Here is a 24,377-nt window from a genome sequence, read left to right as displayed (position 1 = left end):
TTTTCCAATTTGCTGAATTGTATTGTTTTAATTTAAGTTTTTTCAATTTGAAAAAAGCTTTTAAGTCTGGTAATAAATATTTTCACTGACATTTGGCGTGAATATAGAAAAAGTGTCATAAACCTTGGAAGATCCATAATCTTGTTTGGCCTGGACATTTGTTTAGCTTTTACTTTATGTGCTTAACTTTTATTTTCCTTTTACTGTGTTGTCAAGAAAATTCATCTACTAAGCACAGAACGTTCAGCGGCATTGCTACAAAGTAGTTTCTCCCATGCTGTGATTATTTGCTAAGTTTCTTCTTTCAATCGGAACCTGTGATGTGCTCTATAGTCTCTGACATCTTGGTGATTACAATGACAGGTCATTTTCCTATCGGACTTCAAGTTTGCTACAGATAAAACATTTTTAACTTCCCAATATTGTTTCATATGACCACACATCCTGTACAAGAAGTGATACTTATCTAATGTCACTATTCCATGAATGCTATTGTTAACTCCTTCACGACTTGGCTATTTTCCATTTTTGCGTTTTAGTCTTTCCTTCCTCTTTTTCTAAGGGCCATAACTTTTTTTTATTTTTCCATTGATATAGGTGTATGAAGGCTTGTGTTTTGGCAGAAAAAGTTGTTCTTTTGAAGGACACCATTCATTTTTATCATATAATGGCAGCACGGATTTTCAGAGGCTTGCACTGTTAGTTTGTGGCGCTGGGTTCAAATCCCGCAAAGTACATCTGCAAGGAGTTTGTGTGTTCTTCCCATGTTTGCTTGGGTTTTTTCTGGTTTCCTACCTATATTCACAGAGAATTTAGATTGTGAGCTCTAATGGGGACAGTGATGCTGATATCTGTAAAGCACTGTGGAACTATTGGTGCTATATAAATTAATAAAATACATGAACAAATGTAATGTAGTATGAGAAAATAATTCAATGTGGAGTGAAACTGTATTCATATAATAACAGTGACCTGTAAATAATTACAGTGATACCAAAAGTGTTGTTTTTTTAAGTGGTGAAACATTTTTTTTGCAGTGTTGTGGCAGCTAAAAAACTTAATTCTATAATTTAAACTTTTTTTCTCATAACATTTTTCACCGATTGAGTTAATAAACTTCATATTTTGATTGTTTTGAATTTTATAGATGTAACAATACCAAATATGTGTCCTTTTAATTTTTTATTAATTTCTGTATTTTGAACCCCTTCATGACCCAGCCTATTTTGACCTTAATGACCTGGCCGTTTTTTGCAATTCTGACCAGTGTCCCTTTATGAGGTAATAACTCAGGAACGCTTCAACGGATCCTAGCGGTTCTGAGATTGTTTTTTCGTGACATATTGGGCTTCATGTTATTGGTAAATTTAGGTCGATAATTTCTGAGTTTATTTGTGAAAAAAACGGAAATTTGGCTAATATTTTGAAAATTTCGCAATTTTCACATTTTTAATTTTTATTCTGTTAAACCAGAGAGTTATGTGACAAAAAATAGTTAATAAATAACATTTCCCACATGTCTACTTTACATCAGCACAATTTTGGAAACAAATTTTTTTTTTCCTAGGAAGTTATAAGGGTTAAAATTTGACCAGTGATTTCTCATTTTTACAACAAAATTTACAAAACCATTTTTTTTAGGGACCACCTCACATTTGAAGTCAGTTTCAGGGGTTTAAATGGCAGAAAATACCCAAAAGTGACACCATTCTAAAACCTGCACCCCTCAAGGTGATCAAAATCACATTCAAGAAGTTTATTAACCCTTCAGGTGTTTCACAGCAGCAGAAGCAACATGGAAGGAAAAAATGAACATTTAACTTTTTAGTCACAAAAATGATATTTTAGCAACATTTTTTTTATTTTCCCAAGGGTAAAAGGAGAAACTGGACCGTGCACCTTGTTGGCCAATTTGTCCTGAGTACGCTGATACCTCATATGTGGGGGTAAACCACTGTTTGGGCGCACGGCAGGGCTTGGAAGGGAAGGAGCGCCATTTGACTTTTTGAATGAAAAATTGGCTCCAATCTTTAGCGGACACCATGTCGCGTTTGGAGAGCCCCCGTGTGCCTAAACATTGGAGCTCCCCCACAAGTTACCCCATTTTGGAAACTAGATCCCCCAAGGAACTTATCTAGAAGCATAGTGAGCACTTTAAACCCCAAGGTGCTTCACAAATTGATCCATAAAAATGAAAAAGTACTTTTTTTCACAAAAAAATTATTTTAGCCTCAATTTTTTCATTTTCACATGGGCAACAGGATAAAATGGATCCTAAAATTTGTTGGGAAATTTCTCCTGAGTACAATGATACCTCACATGTGGGGGTAAACCACTGTTTGGGCACATGGTAAGGCTCAGAAGGGAAGGAGCGCCATTTGACTTTTTGAATGAAAAATCATCTCCATCGTTAGCGGACACCATGTCGCGTTTGGAAAGCCCATGTGTGCCTAAACATTGGAGCTCCCCCACAAGTGACCCCATTTTAGAAACTAGACCCCCCAAGGAACTTATCTAGAAGCATAGTAAGCACTTTAAACCCTCAGGTGCTTCACAAATTGATCCGTAAAAATGAAAAAGTACTTTTTTTCACACAAAATTTCATTTAGCCTCAATTTTTTCATTTTCACATGGGCAACAGGATAAAATGGATCCTAAACTTTGTTGGGCAATTTCTCCTGAGTACGCCAATACCTCATATGTCGGGGTAAACCACTGTTTGGGTGCACGGCAAGGTTCGGAAGGGAAGGCGCGCCATTTGACTTTTTGAATGGAAAATTAGCTCCAATCGTTAGCGGACACCATGTCGTGTTTGGAGAGCCCCTGTGTGCCTAAACATTGGAGCTCCCCTACAAGTGACCCCATTTTGGAAACTAGACCCCCCAAGGAACTTATTTAGATGCATAGTGAGCACTTTAAACCCCCAGCTGCTTCACAGAAGTTTATAACGCAGAGACGTGAAAATAAAAAATAATTTTTCTTTCCTCAAAAATGATTTTTAGCCCGGAATTTTTTATTTTCCCAAGGGTAACAATAGAAATTGGACCCCAAGTGTTGTTGTCCAGTTTGTCCTGAGTACGATGATACCCCATATGTGGGGGTAAACCACTGTTTGGGCGCATGGCAGGGCTCGGAAGGGAAGGCACGCCATTTGGCTTTTTGAATGGAAAATTAGCTCCAATCATTAGCGGACACCATGTCGCGTTTGGAGAGCCCTGTGTGCCTAAACATTAGAGCTCCCCCACAAGTGACCCCATTTTGGAAACTAGACCTCCCAAGGAACTAATCTAGATGTGTGGTGAGCACTTTGAAGCCCCAAGTGCTTCACAGAAGTTTATAACGCTGAGCCATGAAAATAAAAAATAATTTTTCTTTTCTCAAAAATTATTTTTTAGCCCACAATTTTTTATTTTTCCAAGGGTAACAGGAGAAATTGGACCCCAAAAGTTGTTGTCCAGTTTCTTCTGAGTACGCTGATACCCCATATGTGGGGGTAAACCACTGTTTGGGCACACGTCGGGGTTCGGAAGGGAAGTAGTGACGTTTTGAAATGCAGACTTTGATGGAATGCTCTGCGGGCATCACGTTGTGTTTGCAGAGCCCCTGATGTGCTTAAACAGTAGAAGCTCCCCACAAGTGACCCTATTTTGGAAACTAGAACCCCAAGGGAACTTATCTAGATGTGTGGTGAGCACTTTGAACCCCCAAGTGCTTCACAGAAGTTTATAACGCAGAGCCGTGAAAATAATAAATGTGTTTTCTTTCCTCAAAAATATTTTTTTAGCCCAGAATTTTTTAATTTTCCCAAGGGTAACAGGAGAAATTTTACCCCAAGAGTTGTTGTCCAGTTTCTCCTGAGTACGCTGATACCCCATATGTGGGGAAAAACCACTGTTTGGGCACATGTCGGGGCTCTGAAGGGAAGTAGTGACGTTTTGGAATGCAGATATGTGGTGAGCACTTTGAACCCCCAAGTGCTTCACAGAAGTTTACAACGCAGTGCCGTGAAAATAAAAAATCATTTTTCTTTTCTCAAAAATTATGTTTTAGCGAGCAATTTTTTATTTTCGCAAGGGTAACAGGAGAAATTGGACCCCAATAATTGTTGCCCAGTTTGTCCTGAGTATGCTGGTACACCATATGTTGGGGTAAACCACTGTTTGGGGCGCACGTCAGGGCTCGGAAGGGAGGGAGCACCATTTGACTTTTTGAACGCAAGATTGGCTGGAATCAATGGTGGCGCCATGTTGCGTTTGGAGACCCCTGATGTGCCTAAACAGTGGAAACCCCTCAATTCTAACTCCAACACTAACCCCAACACACCCCAAACCCTAATCCTAACTCTAGCCATAACCCTAATCACAACCCTAACCCCAACACACCCCTAACCACAACCCTAACCCTAATCCCAACCCTAACTCTAATCCCAACCCTAACCCCAACCCTAACCACAACTTTAACCCCAACACACCCTAACCCTAACCATAACCCTAGCCACAAGCCTATTCTTAACCCTATTTCCAACCGTAGCCCTAATTCCAACCCTAACTCTAATTCCAACCCTAAGGCTATGTGCCCACGTTGCGGATTCTTGTGAGATTTTTCTGCACCATTTTTAAAAAATCCGCAGGTAAAAGGCACTGCGTTTTACCTGCGGATTTACCGTGGATTTCCAGTGTTTTTTATGCGGATTTCACCTGCGGATTCCTATTGAGGAACAGGTGTAAAACGCTGCGAAATCCGCACAAAGAATTGACATGCTGCAGAAAATACAACGCAGCATTTCCACGCTGTATTTTCCGCACCATGGGCACAGCGGATTTGGTTTTCCATAGGTTTACATGGTACTGTAAACCTGATGGAACACTGCTACGAATTCGCAGCGGCCAATCCGCTGCGGATCCGCAGCCAAATCCGCACCGTGTGCACATAGCCTAATTCTAATGCTAACCCTAGTTCTAACCCTACCCCTAACCCTACCCCTAACCCTATCCCTAACCCTAACCCTAACCCTACCCCTAACCCTAGTTCTAACCCTAGTTCTAACCCTAGTGGAAAAAGAAAATATTTTCTTTATTTTATTATTGTCCCTACCTATGGGGGTGATAAAGGGGGGGTTTCATGTACTATTTTTTTTATTTTGATCACTGTGATAGGTTTTATCACAGTGATCAAAATGTAGCTGGAACGAATCTGCCTGCCGGCAGATTCGGCGGACGCACTGTGCATGCGCCCACCATTTTGGAAGATGGCGGCGCCCGTGGAGGAGACGGACGGACACCGGGAGGCTCGGTAAGTATGAGGGGGGGGATCGGAGTACGGGGGGTGATCGGAGCACAGGGGTGGGATAGGAGCACGGGGGGAGCGGACAGGACGACGGAGGGGAGCGGAGCACAGGATGGAGGACTAGGGAGGAGATCAGTGGCGGTGGGGGGGACAGATCAGGGTTTCCAGCCATGGCCGATGATATTACAGCATCGGCCATGGCTGGATTGTAATATTTCACCAGTTTTCACAGTGAAATATTACAAATCGCTCTGATTGGCTGTTTCACTTTCAACAGCCAATCAGAGCGATCGTAGCCACGGGGGGGGGTGAAGCCACCCCCCCTGGGCTGAAGTACCACTCCCCCTGTCCCAGCAGGTCGGGTGAAATTGGAGTTAACCCTTTCACCCGATCTGCAGGGACGCGATCATTCCATGACGCCACATAGGCGTCATGGGTCGGATTGGCACCGACTTTCATGACGCCTACGTGGCGTCATGGGTCGGGAAGGGGTTAATGGGAGAAATAAGGTGATTTGAGCTTTTATATATTTTTTTCATATTTTAAAATACATTTTTATTCACTCTTCACTGTACATGTTAATCCCTTTAGAGGACTTGGACCTGCTATCATCCGATCGCCTGTGCTACATACATTAATTCCATTGTATAGCCAGGAGCACGGGTTAACAGCAGTATTAGGAGCATAGCTGTAGTTGTTATAGACACATGATGGCTTAATATCACAGTCATCATCTGCTGGTAAAGATGTGGATGCTTTCAAATTTTCAGTGAACATCACTTTGCTCGTCAAACGTTGTCATATTTTCATTGATATCGAAGGTCCAATAATTTGGCAAAATAAAGATCTTACTATCCCAAGCAGTATTTAAAAACCTACAATGTAAGTGTTTTAAACTATTGTACATCTATTTGTTTCTTCCAGAGACCTGGTGTTATAGCATTGGTGCTGCTAGGGAGGTAAGCAGTGAATCTTCTATACAGGTGGTACTCAACTAGCTGTTCAGTTCCATTTTTCTGGATCTCCAGTCAAGAAGAAGGTCTGAGTTCAAAATAAAAATTAAGGATGTCACTTTTTAACATTTTGCAGAGATTACAAAATTATGCCCATAAATATTATTATTATTTTATGGTAGTAAGAAAACCAGACTAAAAATGAATTAAGACTCCAGACCTCTAAACTTATTTATACCTCAGAGGTGACAAGCTTAACTCATAAAAAAACAAATCATTCCTCAAAAAGTAATTCAGACCCCATACCAACTTCTAAAATTAATTAGACCCCAGAATGATACACAAAAATTAAATCATATCCAAAGCTAGACCACTAAAATGAATCCTGACCTCAGACTGCAACACTAGACCAAAATAATAAAATTGCCTCGATTATGGTAAGCATGGTCTGTGGGATTTAGAAAGCTGGCATTCCCAATCCGGCATTGAACAATTGAATATCCCTGCTCTCTACTAGAGATGAGATACTTGTTCGGAAAATGTTTGCTAATTTGAAATTCAGCACGAACGTAGCACATTCAGATTCATGTTTTGTTTCCTGAGTGTTTTTTACTCGAAGTCGGTAAAATTTGGTCACAGTTCGGTAAATCATCGTGTTTCCACTAATCCACTAATGCTTTTGTTACTACTTTGGCTAGGATAGTGGTGCTGTACGATAAGTGGGGTGACCGGGGGAGCTGTTTGATGAAGAGATGGGGTGAGGAAAGGTTAGAGGTGTTGCACGCTTTTTTTCCCTTAACTTTTTTTGTGTTGATTCCGGCAGCCAATCAGGGCACAGGAACCATCCACAACATCATGACACAAGGTCTTCTGTGATTGGGTGCTAAAATCTCATGTCCCTGGCCATTTAAAAAGCAGACATCTGGTTTTGCTGGCACCATTTTCTCAGTGTTACAGTGCAGAGAAGTCTCTCCTGATAGTTCTGCAAATGAATTTGTTAGCTAGATAGGATCCTGTCCTGTGTGAAATTGATCTTCCAGCATCCAACTGGATTGCGCAAATAGCTGTGTGGCAATCTCAGGAGGTCCCATTTGCCAATCCAAATAGTTTGTGATAAAACTGTGTTTCAGTGAGAAATCAGAAGGCCAGATTTCCATGTAAAAATCTTTAGGCCTAATATTGGGGTGCAGCGAGGGGACCCAATTAGCTAATCAAAAATAGTTTGTGATAAAACTGTATTTCAGAAGCAAATCAGAAGGCCATATTTCCACTTAAGAATCGATAGGCCTAAAATTGTGGTGCGGCGAGGAGGCACAATTAGCTAATCCAAATAGTTCGTGATAAAACTGTATTTCAGTGAGAAATCAGAATGCCAGATCTCCACTTAAAAATCATTAGGTATAACAGTGTTGTTCAGGTGCACTCTCTAAAAAAAAAAATAGTGATTGTTCGTTTAGTGACAGGTGACTGACAGCCGTGGGCCTAAGGTTGTGAAACATCAGGTTACAAGTAGTGATGGGTGAATTGGCTCAAAAAATGATCGCCAAACATAAATTCAGCTCGAATATGGCACATTCAGATCCGTGATTGGAAACACAAGCAAAATTTTATAAAATCTGGAAAAATCGGAAACATTCATTTAAAAGTCCAGGAAAATATTTGTGTTGCTACTAAAATATTTTCAGTACTTTAGCTAAGATAATGGTGGTGTATGATGAGCATGGGGCACGGGTTTGATGAGGGTAGGGGGTTTGCAGAGCTCATGGGTGTGGCGTGCTTGTAAACTGTATTTTCTTCTTCTAACTTTGTGTGCACATTGCGACTAGCCAGTCAGGGTGCAGGAAAAGTCGTGACACAATGGCTTGTATTACTGGCTGCTGAAATAACATGTCCCTCTCCAAATGAAGAGCAGACATCTTGATTTAGTGCAATTTTGACACTGAAAGCGCAGAGAGGCTGCTGGGACTGATGGATGCTAGATTTTAGGTAGAAAGTTTGACGGTTGTTTATTAGTCAGATAGTTTAGCTAGGTAGTGTCCTGTGTGGCTGTGAAATTGACCTTCCAGCAGGTTTTTTTTTATGCGCCATTACTGAGGTCCACAGACAAAATGAGCAGGGCACATATCATACAAGTGTAGTGTGCACTGCTTCTATTGTGCTCCATGCATGAGTAGACAGATGTAAATCTTATTTTTTCAATTGCTAAATGTGCAAAAGCTTGCCATATCCCACCTTGTCATTTAGTGGTGTGGTGACACTGTTCTTTTTTGACAGTTGCTATCATGATTCACCATGCCATATCTCACCTTATTATTTAGTCGAGCTGAAATTCTGATAAAATTCCATAGCTCATGCACTTTAAAAAAAATATTATTTGTGTTGCTAAACATGATACAGCATGCCATTTAGTGCTGCTGAAATTCAGCTGTGTGCAGAGTTGGTGCAGAGAAAAAAATCTAATTTTTATTTGTTAATACTGTGCTCCTAGCACACCATCTGAGCAACATGACTGTCAAAAAGCAAGGTCGTGGTGGAAGGGGGAATAGGCTTAGTGCTCAAGGTGTATGTTGGGTAGGTGGTAATTTTTGTGAAAGCACAAGTGAACCAATAACGTCAGGTCCTATCCAAAGACAACTGACAACTTCTGTTAATGGATGTTTTATTTTTCAGCGTGCTGCATTGTTCTCACATAATTGCAGCCTGTGATATCTTTAGTGGGGTTGCTGTGCCTGCTGTTGCTGCTGCTAATGTTAGCTATGATTTGTGTAAATGCGAACAGTCCTGCTTGGGTATCCATCTGCTGGGTTGGCTGTAGTGTAAGACGTGTCAGTCCCTGTTATACTATTTCTACTGTGGTAAGATTGATACCACTTTGTTGGTGTTTGCCACTAATTGTTGGAAATGTGAACACTCCTGGTTCAGTGTCCATTGATCCTTCTGCTGGGTTGAGTGTAGTGGAACACTTGTCGGTTCCTATTATATTATTTCTACTGTGGTGAAATTGATGCCATTTTGAAGGTGTCTGCCATTAATTTTTGGAAATGTGTAGACTCTTGTTTGGGTCTCCTTCATGTGTGTTCCCCATAGCAGTAAGCCTCTGATACCAGCAGTCCTCCACTCTCTTTCAGTCAACTACTATCCTTAGATTTTTCTAGTAGTCTATGAAACTGATAATGTTTTTGCACCACCTGAGTGTGGCGGAGCATCAATTTCTATTTTATTTATCACTTATGTAGTACCAATAATTCAACATTTGCTTTACAATAATTTACAGACATTACAAGTGTTGTTGGTGGTGGGATAACATTCATCTTTTCTTCCTCCTTTCCCTACTGGCATCCATGGACAACAGATTGGGAATCATTTTTGTCTTCATCTCCTAACTGTTGCGCATCCATCACCTTTTCCTTCTCATCCTTTTCCTTGTCCTTCTCCATTTGTTCCTCCCGTGCTTACCACCTGTGAGATGACAGACCTGAACTTATAGATATTGTTAACCCTAAAGGCATCATCCTCTGATTCCTTCTCTTCCCCAGGACCACCACCATCACCGCCTCTTCACCCAGACTATTTGAAGTGTTATCCAGCATGTAAATGACAGTAATAGTGATGCTGATGATGACATCATCAGCACTATGCATCTTAGTAGCCATTTCAAAAACGTGCAGAAGGGTGCAAAGATCCTTCATCTGTGTCCACACTGTAAGTGTGAATTGCTCCACGTCAGTACTGCGTTGTGCCAGGCTGTGCAGAATGTCATACTTCACCAGGTCTCGGTGCTGCTCCAACAGTTGCTGCAATATGTGGAGAGTTGAATTCCACGGTGTGGTCACATCGCATATCAACCAATTAACTGGTAGTCCCAAAGATCTCTATACCAACTTAAGTGGAATTGTGAAAGTGAGTACAGAATGACAGTGGTTCCAGCAGCAGCGCATCAAGACTAGGACAGGGGTGTAGGAATTGCTTTACCATCAGGTTGAGAATGTCAGTCATGCAAGGCACGTGTGTGAGGTTGGCCCAGCGTAAGGCCGCCACCAGGGTTGCACCTTTATCGCACATGGCCTTCCCTGGCTCCAGATTGAGTGTAGACAACCATTGCTCAAACTCGGCATGGATCGCTGTCCATAACTCTTGATCTGTGTGACTGCTATTTCCAAGGCATATTAATTTACACATTGCCTGATTGTGGTGAGTCCTGGCTGTGCAGTATGGAGGTGGAGGGGGATTCTCTTTTCAGTATTGGAACGTGTGTCTCATTAAGGCAGTGTCAGGACTCTGGATTCCCTGTTTCATTTGAGGTACTTTGCGCCCTTTTCCAAGATGGTGTCTGCTGCCTCGCTTCTGCTCATGTGATCCGCCTTCCCTGTCTTTATAACCCTGGTTCACATCCAACTCTTTGCTTCTGTATTCTGCTAGAATTCCTGGCTTGTGCTACAAGAGTCTTTCCTCTTCAGATACTCCGGCTCCGCCTCCTCAGCAAACCTGCTCAGCTCTCAGTGGTCTCTGTGCTGCAAGCTGTTTTTGTCTGTGTCTATCTGCAATCTTCTCCGGCCTGCTAAGACACGTAAGCTCTGCCTGCTACAGCCAATCTAGTTTGGTATCCGCTGCCAGTTTGTCTGTTTCTGGACTCGAAGCTCTGCACTGCTTCTGGACTCTTTTCTAGTGACTGCCAAACCTAGTATGAACTGTGTCTGATTATCTGCTTCACAACAGAGGGTGCTACACCCATAAGACTTTGCCCGCAGCAGAGCTGCAAATGAACTACTCCTAAGAAGGACCTTGTTTTCTATTTACTTGAACTGTTGTGCACATGCTGCAGCCACGTTTGTACATATAAACACTGACTTTGCCTGCAGCAGAGCTGCTAAGGCACTTCTCCTGATATCATCTTGCTTGCTGTGTTTGAACTTGCTCACGCCTTGCACCTGTGTTTATTTGAATAATACAGATTTTACAATGCACTTTGGTTCTGTTGCCTTATTTGTCTCAAGCCAAGAGATTCCTGAGTGTACCACTATAATTGTTACAGGATACACAAGCCAAATAAGGAATTTGCTGAGACAATGGCTACTGACCCTAAGTTGGAACAATTGTTCTCTATGATGAGATCTCTGCAAAACGAGATGGGCACTCTGCAGAGTAAGGTGGGAGGCTTGGAACGTAATCACCAGGTGTTTGGACAGACTCTGCAGGATTTGAGTACTCGCATGGGCGCCCATGAAAATAAATTTAAGAGCATGGAGTCTCAGTATGGACAGGCCTTTCAGGACTTAAGTGCTCAGATGGCCACTCAGGCGGTCTCACCCCCAGGGAAACCCCAGGCAGCCAGTCCTCCTAAGCTGCCACCATTTAGATACAATGGCGATCGTGACAAATTTCGTGGCTTTGTAAACCAATGTATGTTGTATTTTGATGTGCACGCCGACCGCTTTCCCACTGATCGTTCTAAGGTATTGTGTATAATTATGTTATTGACATCACGAGCACTCGTCTGGGCGAATCCAATGATCGAGTCTCGTGACCCATGTCTAAATGTTTTGGAAGACTTTTTAGCTGCTATGGCCTTAATGTTCGATGATCCCAACCGTCGTGCCTCAGCTGAGACCGCCTTACTGTCTTTACGCCAGGGTAAACCTTCAGTAATTGAATATGCCACTGATTTTAGAAGGTTAGCAGTTGATACTAATTTGGATTGTTATGCACAGTTGCCTATTTTCAAGAGAGGTCTGTCTAGTGTTATAAAGGATGAGCTAGCTCGTTCTGAGTCACCACAAGAACTAGAAACATTTATCCAACATTGTGTACGCATTGATATTCGCCTTACTGAGCGGAGACAGGAGAAAATGGCAGTATTTAATCGCATGTCTAACTATTCCCTTTCTCCCAAGGAACCTGCAGGTAAAGCCACTCGGGAGTCTGAGGTGGTGCCTATGCAAATTGACTCAGTGCAGAAGCGTGAGAGTAATGAACGCCAGGAACACCGCTTCCATGAGAGTCTATGCTTCTATTGCGGCCAATCTGACCACTTCCTGATCAATTGTCCCAAGCGGCCTAACAAGGTGTTAGCAGCAGTAGGGGAATATGATAACTGTGATGCTGAGTCAGATGTCTCTGAATTTAGTCTACCAGTGAATGCTGTTTTCCATGCACTCTCAATGACTACTTCTTCTACTGAGCAGAAGGAGAGGAGTTCTCACTGTTCACTTCCTATAAAAGTTTTATGCTCTGGACAGTGGATCTCTAGTGCAGCCATGATTGACTCTGGTGCAGGGGGTAATTTAATGGACATTGCTTTTGCCAAGAAACATGGTATAGATATTCTGCATAGAGCTTCCCCAATTGCCATGGAGACAGTGGATGGGTCACCTTTAGTCTCTGGGCCTGTCGATCAGGAGACCGTACCTCTTACCATTGTATTGGAGCCAGATCATCAGGAGCAGCTCTCCTTCTTATTAATTTCTTCTCCTCATTTTCCTGTGATTCTAGGCATTCCCTGGCTGTGTTCACAGAATCCAACAATCTACTGGGAGACCAGAGGGATTACATTTCCAACAAGAAGTGATTCAACATTAACAGAGACTCTACCAAAGTCCCTTGATTCGGAACCTCCAGAACCCATATTCACTTTACCTTCGGTGTATAAGGAATTCTCGGATATCTGTGATAAGAAGAAGGCAGATCAGCTTCCACCACATAGGTCTTATGATTGTCCTATTGAACTGCTTCCAGGGTCAGCCATTCCTTTCAGCAATGTATATCCATTAGCGGCTCCTGAACTCCAAGCTTTGAAGGAGTATATAGATGAGAATTTGGCCAAGGGCTTTATACGTCCTTCTTCCTCACCAGCAGGGACGCCTATTTTTTTTGTGAATAAGAAGGATGGGACTCTGAGACCCTGTATCGACTATATGCAACTCAACAAGGTGACCATCCGGAATAGATATACTTTGCCTTTGATTCCAGAACTGTTGGAAAGAATCCGTCATGCCAAGGTATTTTCTAAATTGGATCTTCGCGGGGCATACAATCTGGTACGTATCCGTCCTGGTGATGAATGGAAGACTGCTTTCAGATGTCGGTATGGACACTTTGAATACTTGGTGATGCCTATTTGGCTGTGCAATGCCCCTGCAACCTTTCAACATCTTGCCAATGATATCTTTAGAGATTTACTGGACCAGTTTGTCGTAATCTATCTGGACGACATCTTAATTTTTTCTGATTCTCTACAGGAACATCAAGAACACGTCAAGGTGGTTTTGAGACGTTTGCAAGAAAACCATCTTTATATCAAACCAGAGAAGTGTGATTTCCATCGTTCTGAAATACAATTCTTGGGGTATGTCATCTCTCCTCAAGGGATAAACATGGAATCTGGTAAGATTCAAGCAATCCTTGATTGGCCGGCACCCAAAAATGTTAAAGATGTTCAACGCTTTATCAGCTTTGCAAATTTCTATAGACGTTTTATCTGAAATTTTTCAGAGATTGTCCGTCCCATCACTTCTCTGACTAAGAAGGAGAAATCCTTTAAGTCAGAGGTGTCAAACTGCATTCCTCGAGGGCCGCCAACCGGTCATGTTTTCAGGATTTCCTTGTATTGCACAGGTGATAATTTAATCACCTGCACAGAATGATTCCAGCACCTTGTGGAATGCTAAGGAAATCCTGAAAACATGACCTATTGGCGGCCCTCGAGGAATGCAGTTTGACACCTCTGCTTTAAGTGGTCTTCACAGGCTCAGGAAGCCTTTGATCGGCTGAAATCATGTTTCACTTCAGCTCCGCTCTTGATTCATCTGGATCCAGCAATTCCATTCATTGTGGAGGTGGACGCTTCTGATTGGGCATTGGGGGGCATTCTCTCTCAAAAGAACTGGAGAGAAGGCCCTGTTACATCCTTGTGCTTTCTTTTCTCGTAGGCTTAACCCTGCAGAGAGGAACTACGACGTGGGAGATAAGGAACTTCTAGCGATTATTGCAGCCTTTAAGGAATGGAGGCATCATCGGCAAGGGGCTGCACAACAGACCATAGTGCTGACCGATCATCACAACTTAGAGTTCCTCAGATCTGCTAAATGTCTATCTCCACGTCAGGCTTGGTGGAATTTATTTTTAAACCAATTTAATTTTGTGATTTCGTACCGTCCAGGTTCACGTAATGGGAAGGCTGATGCTTTGTCCCAAATCCATTCTGCGGATTCTGTACCTGGAGCCCCACCCAAGACCATTTTATCGGATGCCAACTTCATCAGAGTAATCCATGATCCGGACCTGTGGATGGAGATCAAGGAGGCCTATGATGGTGATGTATATCTTGCTAACCCACATGTGGATCTCAATATTGTCCTTAAAGGAGGCTTGTGGTTCCGTGATCGGCGTATCTACATACCTGAGGCCGTACGTTTGCAGGTTCTCAAGTTGGTACACGATTCCAAGTTGGCTGGTCATAGGGGGGTAGAGAAGACACAAGAATTCTTGAGCCGATTCTTCTGGTGGCCAACTTGCCTGAAGGACACTAAGGACTATATTCTTTCTTGTGAGGTATGTGCTCGTTATAAGACTCCTCGTGCTTCTCCTATGGGTCTACTTCAACCACTACCAGTTCCATCTCGCCCATGGGGCTCAATTTTTATGGACTTCATTGTGGATCTTCCTACTTCTGGTGGTATGAATACAATCCTAGTGGTGGTTGATCGTCTGACTAAGGCTGCTCATTTTGTTCCTTGTGTAGGCCTCCCCACGGCGAAAGAGACTGTGAACTTAGTGATTCAGAATATTTTTCGGCTGCATGGGGTCCCAGATGAAGTCATCTCTGACCGTGGAGTACAATTCAGATCAAGATTCTGGAAGGGGTTTTGTGCTGCACTTAATATTAATGTTCGTCTTTCTTCTGCATATCATCCTCAGACAAATGGTCAGACCGAGCGAACCAATCAGACTTTGGAGCAATATCTGCAATGCTACATCTGCCATCTTCAGGATGACTGGTTGGAGCTACTTCCTTTAGCAGAATTTAGCAGAATCAAGCCAAGAGATTCCTGAGTGTACCACTATAATTGTTACAGGCAGAGGTTGAGGGTGCAGATGGAAGCCATAGAGGAGGTGAAGGAGGCAGAAGCACTGGACAAAGTGTTAGATACAGAGGTTTTGTTCCGCAACCCCTGGGGATTCCAAGACTTGGTGTCTAGAGCTTCAGTTCGTCATCCTGTGGTGTGTACTAGTTTAGTTTTTCAACACAATCTGTTTAGTAGTTTAGTTCTCCATCTCCTCTTGACTATTAGCTTAGCTATCCATGTTCTGGTGTGTATTTGTTTTGTTCTATAATCATAGCTGTTTAGTAGTTTTGTTCTCCAAACCCTGTTGTCTATTAGCTTACTTATCCATGTTATGGTGTGTAGTGGTTTAGTTCTCCAACCTTAGCTGTTTAGGAGTTTAGTTCTCCAACCCCTGTTGTCTAGTAGTTTAGAAAAACCATTTTATGGTGTGTAGTGGTTATTAAGTTTTCCATGCCCAAGCATCCTGCAATCCTTGGGATTGCAAGACTTGTGGAGCAGCCTCTTCCCCGGCTGCTCCCACAGCCACCAGACTCACACAGTGCTCAGTCAGCAAGAGATAAGGCCCCTGTCCATGCTTGCCCATCCAGATGTTGGTTTTGAAATGCACTCTGGCAGACAGAGAATTTTTCAGGGAACAGGTGATGTTGTCTTCGACATGCTGGTGTAGGGTACATCTTTCTTAGAGAAGTAATGGTGACTTTTCAACTGATACTGGGGGACTGCGATAGCCACCAGCTTTCGGAAACCATCTGTATCCACAAAGCAGAAACGCTGCATTTACTTGGCCAACAAATTGGAATGGTCATGCAATAATCCAGACAATGACACAATTCGGCGATGATCATCCAAAGAGGCCACAGGCTATTCACAATAATTAGTTCTCACCAAAATAATAGTGAGTGTACATCATATCCAACATGGAAATAGAACGCATGGAATATGTGTATATCCCGACGTACGATCATTGCTAACTCCAAAATAACCCCACACTCCTTGCTGCCAACAATCTTGTTTTTAAAAAAAGTTAGAAATATAGGCCCATTGGATGCCATTCTTCTTTGGATGTTCACACCATCAGGGTCTTCCATTCCCTCTTCCTATGAGTAGCGGTCATATACCGTCCCCCATGCTCACCCACTCACTTCCTTGATCAATTTTCTGCCTTGCTGCCACACTTCATGTCCTCAGAATTACCAACCCTTATCTTGGGAGACTTCAACAGCCCCACCTCCCCAACTGCATCCCAACTTCTATCTCTAGCCACTTTTCGTGGCCTCTCACAACTTTCAACCTCTGAGACACATAAAGACACTAATACCCCTGATCTGGTCTTTGTCCAGCTCAGTTCAATTTCCTACCTAGATAACTCACCTCTTACCACTTCTCTCCCATGAAATTAGGAGTATAACCACAACTTACACATGTTTAGGCGTCATTAAAACACATCTAGTTAGGGTGGCTTATTATGTTCCCTAATCAAAGTCCTTTTAATATTAAGCCTATTCTCTGCTTCTCTGAACATTATTCGCCATCTAACTCAACCATACCCAAAAGCCGCATGCAGCTTTTATCGACCCCCCATTTCCTCAAGATGGTTGGACCATCATTGTAAATAAGCACCAGTACTTTATGTCACTCCCACCTCACTTATTGTATATTGTAAGCTCTGAAGAGCAGGGTTGTCATTATTTTTTCTTTGAATTGTTTGATTATCATACGCTTTGTAACTTTTGATTATTTTATGTGAACTGCTGACTTGTAAAGCTCAGCGGAATTTGTTAGCATTATATAAATAAAGATTATTATTATTTGTAGATTGAAGATAGTGAAGTTCAAGCTCTCAGCTTTGCCATGTGCAGGATGAAACAATCTTTTATATGAGCACAACTGCACAAATGAGGGCTGTCTGCTGTGCTGACACATCGTGGAATAGGGTGAACACGACAAGTTACTGCACTGTGATAGAGGTGCAGGCAGAGATGTTATGGTGGATTAAGAAAGATGGGGTGTGCTTGCTTTCTAAGATCAGTCAAAAAAAGCAGGCATGCCCACTTAAGTATCGGATGACAGGCTCTCACTCACCCCAACTGTAGGGGGTAAATAAGTGGAGGTTCTGCAGCCATAAACCTGTGTGACAACTTGCCACGGTGCAGGAGGAGGAAGAATCAGAAGATGCAGTTGATGGGGTGGATAGTGGTTGGCGAGGCTCGCTAGTCTGCATTTTAGCACAGTGAGATTCCCAGATTGACGCATGTTGATCGCGCATGTGCTAGTTCATTCATGTGCTCGTAAAATTATTGCATCTTTTTAACTCTACTCTGTCGTTTTTCACAAAGTTGGCAGATAATGTGATTTTTGTGGGTCTGAAAAGACCCAAGCTAGGCAACTGCAGACATGTGAACGCTGCTGGCCACAGCCAGAGTTGGGGCTCAGGATGCATTGTTTGTCACGGTTGCATAACTCTGTGTCCACAGGAAGCTTCAACATGTTCCTCATCTTCCTCATCCTCCTCTGCTGAGCTACTCAGCTGCATGCCTCTGGGTTTACATCAAGTGTGATCTACTACCTCATGATCATCCTCTCTGTTCTCCCACTCCTCACTGTCATGATTCCCCAATGGCATGGGAACATCAGAAACACAAAAATAACAGACTAGCTCTCGGGTGATGGAAACTCAAGCTGACCGTGACCTAAATCTACCACACAACTAACAGTAGTGCATGCTCCCTATCTCTTAAACGGACCGCCCTCATTAACCTAAAGTCTTCCCAGTAGTGTTGAGCGATACCGTCCGATACTTGAAAGTATCGGTATCGGAAAGTATCGGCCGATACCGGCAAAGTATCGGATCTAATCCGATACCGATACCCGATACCAATACAAGCCAATGGGACTCAAGTATCGGATGGTATTCCTGATGGTTCTCAGGGTCTGAAGGAGAGGAAACTCTCCTTCAGGCCCTGGGAACCATATAAATGTGTAAAAGAAAGAATTAAAATAAAAAATATCGCTATACTCACCTCTCCGACGCAGCCGGGACTTCAGCGAGGGAACCGGCAGCGTTGTTTGTTTAAAATTCGCGCTATTACTTGGTTACGTGAATTCCCGGCTTGTGATTGGTCAGGTCGGCCATGTTGCCGGGACGCGGACCAATCACAGCAAGCCGTGACGAAATTACGTCACGGCTTGCTGTGATTGGTCCGCGTCCCGGCAATATGGCCGCCCTGACCAATCACAAGCCGTGACGTCACGGGAGGCTGGACACGCGCTCATTTTAAAATGGGCGCGTGTCCAGCCTCCCGTGACGTCATGGCTTGTGATTGGTTGCGCCGCGGTCAACCAATCACAAGCCGGGAGGCTGGACGCGCTCATTTTAAAATGGGCGCGTGTCCAGCCTCCCGTGACGTCACGGCTTGTGATTGGTTGCGCCGCGGTCAACCAATCACAAGCCGGGAGGCTGGACGCGCTCATTTTAAAATGGGCGCGTGTCCAGCCTCCCGTGACGTCACGGCTTGTGATTGGTTGCGCCGCGGTCAACCAATCACAAGCCGGGAGGCTGGACGCGCTCATTTTAAAATGGGCGCGTGTCCAGCCTCCCGTGACGTCACGGCTTGTGATTGGTCAGGGCGGCCATATTGCCGGGACGCGGACCAATCACAGCAAGCCGTGACGTAATTTCGTCACGGCTTGCTGTGATTGGTCCGCGTCCCGGCAACATGGCCGACCTGACCAATCACAAGCCGGGAATTCACGTAACCAAGTAATAGCGCGAATTTTAAACAAACAACGCTGCCGGTTCCCTCGCTGAAGTCCCGGCTGCGTCGGAGAGGTGAGGATAGCGATATTTTTTATTTTAATTCTCTCTTTTACACATTTTAACATTAATGTTGTTGCGATACCCGATATCCGATACCACAAGAGTATCGGAATCCCGGTATCGGAATTCCGATACAGCAAGTATCGGCCGATACCCGATACTTGCAGCATCGGAATGCTCAACACTACTTCCCAGCCTATAACTTGGAGGCACCTTCTATTTAAGGCTCTTCCGTCAATATGGAGGTGCCTGAGCTAGGTTGTTAGTTTGCCTTTCATAATTGCTAGTTGTCTGGTTCCCCAGGTCCACCCATCTGCCTGCCTACCCTTTACCAGTCTGATCATAACTGTCTGTGCTTTTCTGTCCATCAGCAGGTCCAGATCGCACCTGCCAGTGCACATCTGTCTAACACCTGGTCCAGACCGCACCTGTTAGTGCTTTTCTGCTCCTCAGCCAGTCCCATCTGTACCCTTGGTTCCAGTGTCCCAATAGTGCCTGCCTGCATTCTTCATCCCTCCTTCAGGCCATAGCAGCCTACCCACTGTAGGGGATCAGCTGCTACCCTCTGTAAGTCCGCCCTGGAGTAGCATCTGGTGCCACCTCCTTGTTCCTCAGTTTTCACCTGCTGCCACTTATCTGAGACGGGATTTGGTAGGCCACCTAGTATACCATCCAGACTTTCCGAGGGTTACGGCACAGTGGTTCCACCACATTACCAGTTACAGTCTCCATTTGCTGGGTTGGCTGTAGTGTTAGAGGCTTCAGTCCCTTTAATACTATTTCTACTGTGGTGAAATTGATGCTACTTTGTTGGTGTCTGCCACTAATTTTTGCAAATTTTTTAACTCCTGTTAGGCCTCCTTTGCGTGTGTTGCCTGTAGCAGTAGGCCTCCTAGACCATCGGGCTTCCACTTCCATTGAGTTAACTACTCGTGTTACTATTTTTCTGACAATTACATTCCATGAAACTGATATTTGTGCCACCTGAGTGTGGATGAGCATGAAAGCAGGTTGAGCTGTTGCATGTGGTATCAGGGCTCCCAGCACAGCAAGCCTACACCGATCCCTCACTCACCTCGTCTTAAACTGACTTTCAATTCAAAGCTGTAAATGCTGGCTCAGACCCTGATACCTCATGCATGGCTGATTGCTGCTGTGCCATTCTAAAATTTGTACTGTGGGTGAATTGAAGCCACTTTCCTTGTGTCTGTCCCTAATTTGATGTGTTTTGGCAGCTTTTTGGCCCATTTGAAGGTGTTGTATATGCGTGTGAATTAGCCTCCCATTGACTTGAATGGCGTTCGGGTATGTTCGGAGAATATTCGATGAATAAATTGGCTAATATTGCAAATTCGGCGATCATAATCCAAAACGAACATTTGCTCATCTCTAGTTACAAGAGGTGAAGGCAGCATACATCTTGAGTGGGAAAAAGCGAGGTCATGGTGGAAGGGGGAACAGGCTTTGTGTTAGGTGTGTATGTACGTTAGGTATTAATGTGAATGAAATGTCTCGTTCTATCTAAAGACTAGTGACAACTAGTGATGAGCGAGTATACTAGTTGCTCAGGTTTTCCCGAGCACTCTCAGGTGATCTCCGTGTATTTGATAGTGCTCGGAGATTTAGTTTTCGTAGCCTCAGCTGCATGATTTGTGGCTGCTGGACTGCTTGAATACATGTGGGGATTCCCTAGCAACCAGGCAACCCCCACATGTACTCAGGTTGGCTAGCAGCTGTAAATCATGCGGCTGAGTCAACAAAAACTAAATTTCCGAGCACTCACAAATAATTGGAGACCATCCGAGCATGCTCAGGAAAACCCGAGCAACGAGTATACTGACTCATCACTAGTGACAACATCTGTTACTGAACAGGCTACTTCACTCCCTTTCTTTGACAGTTGCACAGCAGTCTGACTCGCAGATGAGGCTCAGAAAGAGCATGTGCTCCAGAGGATGGAACGCGCTGCATCAAGTCGCCTCTTCTTTTCTTTCATTACCTTAATACAGTATAATCTTCAGAAGTGGCACCCCAATCATCCTTGTTTCTCCCCATGTCTCAAATTTCCAAACACCCAGCTGACTGTGGGAAACCACAGATGGGCCATTTTGCAGAGCTGTTCACAAATTTTACTCCATGGGCATCAGAGATCTGCGCTGAAGATTCACAGAAAGCATCTTACATAGTTACATAGTTATTAAGGTTGAAGGAAGACTGTAAGTCCATCTAGTTCAACCCATAGCCTAACCTAACATGCCCTAACATGTTGATCCAGGGGAAGGCAAAAAAACCCCATGTGGCAAAGAGTAACTCCACCATGGGGAAAAAAATTCCTTCCCGACTCCACATACGGCAATCAGACTAGTTCCCTGGATCAACGCCTTATCAAGGAATCTAGTGTATATACCCTGTAACATTATACTTTTCCAGAAAGGTATCCAGTCCCCTCTTAAATTTAATTAATGAATCACTCATTACAACATCATACAGCAGAGAGTTCCATAGTCTCACTGCTCTTACAGTAAAGAATCCGCGTCTGTTATTATGCTTAAACCTTCTTTCCTCCAGACGTAGAGGATGCCCCCTTGTCCCTGTCTCAGGTCTATGATTAAAAAGATCACCAGAAAGGTCTTTGTACTGTCCCCTCATATATTTATACATTAAAATAAGATCACCCCTTAGTCTTCGTTTTTCCAAACTAAATAGCCCCAAGTGTAATAACCTATCTTGGTATTGCAGACCCCCCAGTCCTCTAATAACCTTGGTCGCTCTTCTCTGCACCCGCTCCAGTTCAGCTATGTCTTTCTTATACACCGGAGACCAGAACTGTGCACAGTATTCTAAGTGTGGTCGAACTAGTGACTTGTATAGAGGTAAAATTATGTTCTCCTCATGAGCATCTATGCCTCTTTTAATACATCCCATTATTTTATTTGCCTTTGTAGCAGCTGCCTGACACTGGCCACTGAATATGAGTTTGTCATCCACCCATACACCCAGGTCTTTTTCATTGACGGTTTTGCCCAGAGTTTTAGAATTAAGCACATAGTTATACATCTTATTACTTCTACCCAAGTGCATGACCTTACATTTATCCCCATTAAAGCTCATTTGCCATTTATCAGCCCAAGCTTCTAGTTTACATAAATCATCCTGTAATATAAAATTGTCCTCCCCTGTATTGATTACCCTGCAGAGTTTAGTGTCATCTGCAAATATTGAAATTCTACTCTGAATGCCCCCTACAAGGTCATTAATAAATATGTTAAAAAGAAGAGGGCCCAATACTGACCCCTGTGGTACCCCACTGCTAACCGTGACCCAGTCCGAGTGTGCTCCATTAATAACCACCCTTTGTTTCCTATCCCTGAGCCAGCTCTGAACCCTCTTACACATATTTTCCCCTATCCCCATTACTCTCATTTTATGTAACAACCTTTTGTGTGGCACCGTATCAAAAGCTTTGGAAAAGTCCATATATACTACGTCCACTGGGTTCCCTTGGTCCAGTCCGGAACTTACCTCTTCATAGAAGCTGATCAAATTAGTCTGACATGAACGGTCCCTAGTAAACCCGTGCTGATACTGGGTCATGAGGTTATTCCTCTTCAGATACTCCAGCATAGCATCCCTTAGAATGCCCTCCAGGATTTTACCCACAGTAGAGGTTAAGCTTACTGGCCTATAATTACCGAGTTCAGTTTTTGCCCCTTTTTTGAATATTGGCACCACATTTGCTATACGCCAGTCCTGTGGTACAGACCCTGTTATTATGGAGTCTTTAAAGATTAAAAATAATGGTCTATCAATGACTGTACTTAGTTCCTGCAGTACTCGGGGGTGTATCCCATCCGGGCCCGGAGATTTATCAATTTTAGTTATTTTTAGACGCCGCTGTACTTCCTGCTGGGTTAAGCAGGTGACATTTAATGGGGAATTTTTATCACTAGTCATTTTGTCTGCCATGGGATTTTCTTTTGTAAATACTGATAAAAAAAGTCATTTAGCATATTGGCTTTTTCCTCATCCTCATCCACCATTTCACCCAGACTATTTTTAAGGGGGCCAACACTGTCATTTTTTAGTTTCTTACTATTTATATAGTTAAAGAATATTTTGGGATTATTTTTACTCTCTCTGGCAATGAGTCTCTCTGTCTCAATCTTTGCTGCCTTGATTTGCTTTTTACAGAATTTATTTAATTTTCTGTATTTATTTAATGCCTCATCACTACCTACTTCCTTTAATTCTCTAAATGCTTTCTTTTTGTCCCTTATTGCGCCCCTTACAGCTCTATTTAGCCATATTGGTTTCCTCCTATTTCTAGTATGTTTATTCCCATACGGTATATACTGTGCACAGGTCCTATCCAGGATGCTAATAAATGTCTCCCATTTTCTTTGTGTATTTTTGTGTCTCAGGATATTGTCCCAGTTAATTGCACCAAGATCCTCTCTCATCCGTTGGAAATTTGCCCTCCTGAAGTTAAGTGTCCTTGTCACCCCCCTACTACCCATCTTATTAAAGGTTACATGAAAACTTATTATTTTGTGATCACTATTCCCCAAGTGACCCCCAACCCTTATATTTGATATGCGGTCTGGCCTGTTGGTTAATATTAGGTCTAGCAGTGCCCCCCTCCTTGTTGGGTCCTGAACCAGTTGTGAAAGGTAATTGTCTCTCATAGTTGTCAAAAACCGATTACCTTTGCTGGAACTGCAGGTTTCTGTTCCCCAATCTATTTCAGGGTAGTTGAAGTCCCCCATAATAATGACTTCTCCTTGAGTCGCAGCTTCATCTATTTGCTTTACGAGGATATTCTCCATTGCTTCCATTAGTTTTGGAGATTTATAACAAACCCCTATCAGCAATTTATTATTTTTTCCCCCTCCCCTTATCTCCACCCACAGGGACTCTACATTTTCATTAAATTCACCTATATTATCACGCAGGATGGGTTTTAAGGAAGATTTTACATATAGACACACCCCTCCCCCTCGCTTATCTGTACGGTCATTTCTGAACAGGCTATAGCCCTGCAAGTTAACAGCCCAGTCATGGCTCTCATCCAGCCACGTCTCAGATATCCCCACCATGTCATAATTATGCTCCAACAACATTAGTTCTAATTCATCCATTTTGTTGGCGAGGCTTCTGGCATTAGTATACATGCACTTGATGTTACTCTCTGTACCTCTATTCTTTCTTAAATTACTAACTGTTCTAACCCCACCCCCCATGCCACCGCCACCCCCAACT

This window comes from Ranitomeya variabilis, chromosome 5 (genome assembly GCF_051348905.1).
Source record: "Ranitomeya variabilis isolate aRanVar5 chromosome 5, aRanVar5.hap1, whole genome shotgun sequence".
Classification (NCBI taxonomy): domain Eukaryota; kingdom Metazoa; phylum Chordata; class Amphibia; order Anura; family Dendrobatidae; genus Ranitomeya; species Ranitomeya variabilis.
Note: the sequence above shows the minus strand (reverse complement) of the source record.